The following is an 8,611-nucleotide window of genomic DNA, read 5'->3' on the forward strand; positions in this document are numbered from 1 at the left end:
AATATTCCTTATTAAAGCTTTGAAGGATACAAACAAAAAAAGTCTTGACTTTGATCAAATCATTACACCATTTTAATAAGTGCATTGAGGACAATATAGGTCTAACAAATACTTTCCATTGTGTGGTACTTGTATATATAAGAATTTAGAAAGAAAATAAAAAAGAAATTCACCATATAGTGTGTTGGCTTTGGAAAAAAATTTCTATGCATTCTTACTATTTGTTTGAGATCAAGTGGAAATGTTACTCTACATAATTGCCAATTTATCAAATTGAATTACAAAACGTATAGAAGACCATAAATGTTGTTGTATTTGTCTTTCATATGTATAAAGGCATTCAAATTTACAATTATACAATGGTAATATACAGTATTCAAATAGAAGATGAAGAATTATATTGAGTGAAAGAATACACTAAAAAATAATGTTGACAATTATATTAGCTTAACAATATATTTTATGTCACCAATTCTTCTAAATGGGGAAATATAGTGAATATTATATTAAAAATCCTCTATGAATCATGAGAAGTATTTTCTTTCACATCTAACTCATGTATTTATATAAGTTCATTCCATTTTAAAGAAAACACATGCTCTAAAAGAATATCTATATAACTAAATCGTTAGAGTAATAAATTATTTTCTTATTAATTAAATCATATTGATTTAATTATTAGGTCACTTATTATCACTAGTTTACCTAATCTAAACTTTGGGCATATAATAATTAATTATTTTATTAATTATTATCATGAAATCTAGGTCAATTGCATGTTAGGGTTTTAATATTCTTTATAAGGAAAATCTCTCTTTGTAACTTTCATTCATATTTGATAATAGCAGTTTTTGTTTTTTCTCATCAAGAATGTCTCATTTGTGGATTTCAGAATTCCACCCTCCATAGTTTTTGCTTCTCTCTTTCTATGATAGGTATTTTCATGTAGGTGATTCTTGGGAGCTGTGGGGTTGATCTTTCATCAACTTCAACATGGTATTAGAGTTACAAATCTTCATGCCCCTATTCTATTTATGAGAGGTTTGGGATGGATTTCAGATCAGTCCTTTTTCTTTCAAAGTTTTCTTGGATTTGATCTGGGGGGTCACCTTTTTTTGGTGCACTTTGAGCCCAAATACACCTCACCGTTGAGCTCAGAGTGCCCAAAAACCCCTATTTATATAAAATTTGTTCAATTTGATATGAGGAAAAAATATATTGCTCCTAGATTGGGCACATTTCCTAAGGTGATGATTTAAAGATTTTTTGACACAAAAATCAAGATTTTTGGTATGAAACTAGAACTCTTCTCGAGGTAATTTTTGGTATGAGCCCTGCATAGTTCCTGAGAAAGTTTTGGTATAAATTTGACATGTTTCTCAATTTAATTATTATACTTGAAGACACGCTCCTCAAAGCATTTTGGTATGGATCCCGAACTGGTAAAAAATAATTATTTTCCCCTTCTAGATCTTTTTTAACCTACACGTGTTAGTTTTGTCATAACTTTGTCATCCGAACACTATTTTTTGTAAATGAGATATCACTAGAATGTTGGTTCTAGGCCCATTCTAGTGGTGTATGTTATTTTTAGTTTTAGTGATTTTTTATGGTTGTTTTTCCTGTCAAAGTTAGGAGTTCTATTTTGCACTCTAGGAGAGATATCTTGAGCATCTCATCTTTGATTTGGGAATTCTTTATATCATTGGAAATGTCTTTCTAAGCTCTTTATAAAGATGCTACTTATTTTTCTACATTATTTTCTAGGCACATTCTATTTAGTCTTTTTCATTTTTGCATTTTGGTGGATATCTTGGTTGTTTTAGGCTGGGGGATCAATTTCATTCCTTAAAATGATTTTTCATGGGTTGTAATATATGTTATATCAACCTTATGTCTCTTTTGGTCTATTTGGAGATCATTTTTATACATTCTTGTAAAAACATTGAGATAAGGTACCATATTCCATCTATATTTTCATTTTAGTTGTTTTTCCTTGTTTTGCCTTTTGATTCGTGTAGTGTCATCTGAGGACACTCATGTACATTATTATATTATTGGGATTCACCATATCTAGTGCCTTATTGTACTTGATGTACTATGATTAAAGTGCCATGGGGGCTTGATGTTTTTCCTTTGTTTTCCATCTTTCTTTGTGCAGCAAATTTCTCTTCTGTGACATTGGCCTCATGACATGTCTAAGATTGATCACCTCAATACACACATATGTATTTTTTGGGTATCTTGATTGTGATTTCTTAGCATGCAGTTCTTTTGGCCTACTTTTCTAGTTTCTTGTCACCTCACCCTTGTCTAAATTAGGGGAGGTCCTTCTATTGTTTCTCATGCTTCCTTGGTTTGATGAAGTAAGGTATGTATTCAATTTTGTTCCTACATACTAGGCGGATGCAGTGGCTGAGTATCTATGCATTTTGGTGAGATGTATCATTTACCATATAGAAACTTTTATTTTCATTCCTACTTTGGTCGTAGCCTTCTATATTTGATTGATAAACTCTTCATGCTTTGGTGTTTCATGCCATATCTATCTTTGAGTTTGGTTGTTTTCCTTCTTTGCCTCTTGATTTGAGTAGTGTCTTTTGAGAGCACTCATGTAGATTATAGTACTCTCTAACTAGTCAAGTTCTCTTTTAGTGTAGGTTCTTCAGATCAATAGTTACTTTTGAGAGAGCTTTGCAATGTCTACATGATGTTGGTAGTGGGCCAAAATCCCTTATAGGATTCTTGACATGGCTTAATCATCTCCTATGATTCTATAAGACTATTGGTTGTATCAGGCATTGAAAAGTCAATCTTTTGGTGCAATAGCAACCCTATCCTTTCTAATAATTATTACAGAGCTTGTTCATAGGTTCAAATCTCATAGGTCATGATGAGTGACATGGGGAGGGGCATTGTTGTTAGTGGGCTACCATCGCTTTCATAATTCGTGACATGGATTAACTTCCTCCTGTGGTTCTATAAGACTATTGGTTGTATCAGGCATTGAAAGGTTGACCTTTTGGTGCAATGAAAACCCTATCTTTTCTAGCACATGCTTCAATGGTGTTCTTCAAGATCATCTTTTGTTCCTATCTTCTAGAAAATTCCCTAGTTTGGAGGCTTCTTTAGTCCTTCACTAGTTTGTTTTAGCATGATTTCCATCTCTTTTTAGAATGGGGTTTTTTCCATGTGATTTTCTCTATTTCTCCTCTTTGTAGAGATTTGGTTATGCTTGGGTACCTCATTAGGCCTTTTTTTGTTGGGACCCAAATTTACTTTTAGTAGTAGCTTCAAGGTTTAAGTTACTCCTTAAGTTTATCTTAAGGGGAGTGTTAGAGTAGTAAAGTATTTTCTTATTTATTATAAATCATATTGATTTAATTATTAAGTTACTTATTATCTCTAGTTTACTTAAGAAAAACTTTGGGCATATAATAATTAATTATTATCATGTAACCTAGGTTGGTTACCTATTAGGGTTTTGATCTTCTTTATAAGGACGATCTTGTTGATCTCTGAGCTTTTTTTTTATTAGTGTCCAAACACTTAGTCATTTACTAGGAAAGGATGAATAGTCATTACTATGACTGAGTCATCTAGTAAAGGCTAAGCATAAAAAAAGGACTTTTATATTTTGTAGTACGTGCCAAACAAGTTAGTGACTGTAGAGCACCCCAATTGATACTGAGTGTATATTAGTGGAGACCAAGTAAATTAGGAAGATAGTATTTTATGAGTAAAAAAATTATATATGTATATAGAAGTTGAGTGCTAGTATGAATGAAAATGATGACCAAGTTTCAACGTATTCTGATGTCGACTTGTTCAATTTTGTGATGTGATTTCGTAATTGCACAAACAATTTTGTAAGCTATTTTGGCCGACTTCCATATGAGATTTAATATTTGTAGAGATGGATTATGCATCATTATAATGATGTAATGCTATATTATTTTACTCCTTCAGTCCATACCTTCTTAAGGACTTTCTCAGGATTCCTCTTAGCCCATTAGGATTCCTTAGAACTTTTAATCCCTAGAGGATCTCTATCATATCCTCTAACTACCTACAACCTAGATACATCAATGGCTATAGTTCCTTCTTTATCCAAATACCTCTTCAAGCTCACTTGCTAACCTTCTTCCTTAGTATTTCCTAACCATTTTAATTAACATTTTAGAGTGAGGGGATCATACAAGTTATGTCAAACTTCCCTTAGACTTCTAAAAATCAATTTCAAAAGTTACCATAAAGTTCCTTACTCTTACCCCAAAATTACCAAAAAATAGGGCTACTAGAATTAACCCTCCAACTTGAGTTTTTGGACTTTAATCTTGATTTTCTCTTAATAAGTTGGAAAAAAACTTTATACTTGAGTACCCTTTTAAAAAATATTAAATATTTTGTGGGTCTCAAGTCCCCATGGTGTTTGTACACTAGAAATCAATTTTGATGCCTATATTTGAGGGTTTCACAATAAGGGTGATAGATTTGACTGGGGAATGATCTTTCCCTCTATAAAAATTGTCATTAAACCTTTTCCTCTAGAATTTTTTTACACTATTGACTCATCCTCATTTTTCAAAACATGGTATTAAGTATCCATCACATTCAAACCCCAAAAGCTCTATTCTAAAACTATGATCGCCTCACATTTGAATAGCTTAGAAAACTTCCTAGGGCCCCAAAATCTATGTACATTATATACACTTTCTCCTCCTCCATTTCTCCTTAAATGATAAAGAACTCATTGGAGAGCCATTCTTGCATAAACTATCAAAATTGGGCCAGCACACTGAATATTAATAAATGAATTTCAAAACCTACTTAGATGAGTACCTAGCAACTTGAAACTTGAATAGAAAAGTAGTATAATGACACAACTAAAATGTATATCACACTAGATTGAATAATTATCAATCCAATATTCTATATAGGTAATGGAAAACTCTTAAAACTGTTTAAAATTGAACTAGAAAGCGTGGCTCCAATAGTACAACTCCCAACCATTGGGATGTGTTTATTTCATGGTTTTATAAATTCCCAGAGAGGTTTTAGGTAGTTGGATTAACCATCAACCTCTTTCATGGATTTTTCTACTTCTTTGCCAAAATTTTGTCAAGCAGCTTTTCAAAAAGTTGCACACCTGTGACAACTTTTTGCATATTCGAGAAACTTTGCTCTCCTTCAATTGAGAACTTAAAAACCTATCTACTTTGACTCATAAATGATTTCTAGGTATGATTTATCCCCTAGGACATTAGTTTGCATCATCTATGCCATTTTTTCCTTCTTGAACTTTTTTGCACAATTGACATCTCTTGGACATCTTTTCCCTTTCTAGCTCCCAAATGACATGTTAGGAGCTCCAATCTATGAAAGAGGATGATAATGAAGGGAAATGAGAGCACCCCATAAATTCATCTGAGATCAGTATGCACATCCTGTATACAATAGTTTCTTGTACAACTTCTAATCAGCAAATACAAGTGCATACTACTATGCCATAAAAGCAGAAACAAACATAGTTGATTTCCCACAATTAAAACTTTAAAGGAAAGTGATTGCAATTTACTGATCTAAACAAAAATTCAGCAGCATTATGACATACAAATTATTACTCTACAATCGTAGAACTAGAAGAATTAGATAGAATAGAGAACATAGATATACGTGGGGAAAATATTTTTAGGTAAAAAACCCTACCCTCCAAACCATCAAGCTAATGTATTATTTAGTAACAAGTTACAATACATTTTCAGCCTTCACATGGAGATTTACATCTTGCTCCATTCCAGAGAAAATCCGGCAGCATAACCCTATGCAAATATCTTCTCATCTCTCTCTTCCACTCTATTGCATTACAACATGCAACACTCCTTTTATGAACATCTTAAGACCCAACAAAATGCCCAAAAAAGAGTTGGGCATTTTTCATGGCTCAACCACCAAGAACCATGCACAATTCCACATGTACATCCAATACCAAGAAAAGGGCGTCCATCCCTTGAATAGGCAATGACAGCTTGTCATAAAATCTACCAAAAATAGCGGTCACAAGAGAAGTGTAAGGGAATCCATCATACCAACCTATTTTTGGCATATTCTCTTACACACACCAACCAATCATTCATGGGCACCCAAATAGGCCTCATGTCATAAGATGCTCTTACACCTGTCATAGATCATTCCTTAAATAGCTCTTGCGTGTCATAAGAATCTGTCATAACCATTTCAGCCATGATCTCCTTCACACACTTCAAGATGCCGACACATGTGAGTGATCAACATGCCAACTAGACATGTACACTCACATTTAAATATTATTTGAACAAATACATTTTACAAAAAAAATAATAATAATAGGAATTATACAATATTGAGACACCTTATTCCTAACATTCTCCCACTTGTCAAACACCTTGTAAGAGCAACAAGAACATAACAGGAACTAACTGCTATAGGCCGAAAGGCCCATAGACTCTGAACACCATCTGAACTTCTCAATGTCCACTGGTTTCATTAATGCATCTACAACATTCTTCACAGTATCTACCTTCTCCAAATTTACCTTTCCACTTCCACCATATCTCTCACAAAGTGAAACTGCACATCAATGTTCTTCATTCTGGCATGGAAATTTGGATTCTTCTCAAGGAAAATAGTACTTTGACTATCACACCAAATAGTAATCTGTTCTGCATCAACACCAACATCAGAACATAATCTGTTAAGCCAAATGGCTTCCTTACAAGCATGAGTAGCAGCCATGTACTTAGCTTTCATAGTGAACAGAGCAACCACAGGTTGTCTCTTACTCATCCAACTGATGGCACCACCAAACATAGTGAACACGTAAGCACTAGTGGATCTCCTGCGATCAATATCACCTGCCCAATCTGAATCCACAAACCCATGAATATAAGGATTAGCCATAAACCAACTCAAGACTCCCACTACTTGGGCAATGTCTAGTCTAGTACAGACCATAACATACATAATATTGCCACCACTCCACTGTGCTCATGACCTACACAGAAGCATCAGAAATATCAACTTCTTAGCCCAACAAAACTGTGAAGTCATCCTTCAGAAAACAAGATAAAACATCAGCTAGAACAACAACCAAATTGATTTGTCCAATCCAACTGATATATCCATGAGATTTAAAATAGCATCCACAGTAAATGCTAACTCATCCAATCACCCATACCTCAAAGGTATCGAAACTAGAAAACTCATGCCAGCAACATAACCAACCCATAAACTGCAACCTAAAGCTCTATGTGCAAACCAGTTGATGAACACCAAACACATACAAGAACTCCCGCTACATGGATAATGTTGAATCTAAAAAATCAAAAGCATACTAAGTCTACTAATAAGAACACAAAGAAAGTGAAACCATGTAGTACCAAGGACCATCCACAAAGATATGCAAATCCTGTAGCAAAAACACTGCAAGAAACATCTCTCTCATCTAGTCTCCACAAATCTCCTATGTTCTCCACATCCAACAAAGACAAGAGATAAAGAAACCAGTTTTTCATCACCAAAAATAATGAAGTACAAGTGATAACAATTGACCACAAAAGAGTGACAACATAGCTCCAACAAATCCCAAAAAATAATGTTATGTGAACCCAAACATTCAAGAAGATAACCAAAACCAAAGAAAGAAGCTGCAAACCATAAGCATTTAGCATGTCCTTCTACAAACACTTCTAAATGTCAACTATGCCATGTATGATCCCCTTCACAACCCCAATAGAAAAGCCACAACAACATCCAAAACCGTTCAACCTCAACATATCAAACATAATATGATATCACGAATCTACATGGATGTAAGCCTCTCAAAGAAGATCAAACAAACTCCATTTCCCATTTCATGAAATCAGCCCACTACCATCTCCTATTGTCATCATAAATGAAATTACACCTCAAGGAGATAATAATGTTATCCATCTCTCACAATGAATCCTCTAGAACCATCTTACTGTAGCTCAAGATCCACAAATATGAAAGAAAAGATAAAGCACCTAAAAGTAACATTGGGCAATACCTCTCAAGTGATAAACTACCAAGTAGACCAAGAGTGGGGAATGGGAATGCTCCTCCAAGATATGTAAGTCACCCTGTGACTTATCTAAGAACAAACTCCTCATAGGTCTCTATTGAACTCACGTCCAACAAAGGTGTAGGCTCCTTGGACTTTCTGCTGAAATCTCATCAAGAGTATACATCTCAACAACATGTCTCTCATCTCAAGAGAACTCTAGCCTCACTTAAGTCTCTAAGTATCCACAAGCACCTGTAATTAGTCACTCCATGCAAAACTCCACTACAACATAGCACTATCATGAAGTATCAAGCAAATGATCAAAGTACTCAATACCAAGAAACTAAAACAAGATCAATGTCAAAGCTCCAACCATGGAATCAGGAACATAATCATGACATCATAATCTAAACCATCTCCTCGAAAGAGATAACATGCTTCATGTGATCATATCAAATAACTTTATCATGTCACAACTCTAAACTAGTAATAAAGAGAGAACCATGACATAAAAGCCACCATGATAACATATCAAATAAAAGCATA

The sequence above is a fragment of the Cupressus sempervirens genome, chromosome 7 (assembly GCF_028749045.1).
Source record: "Cupressus sempervirens isolate cs-2001-9-10 chromosome 7, ASM2874904v1, whole genome shotgun sequence".
In the NCBI taxonomy this organism is placed as follows: domain Eukaryota; kingdom Viridiplantae; phylum Streptophyta; class Pinopsida; order Cupressales; family Cupressaceae; genus Cupressus; species Cupressus sempervirens.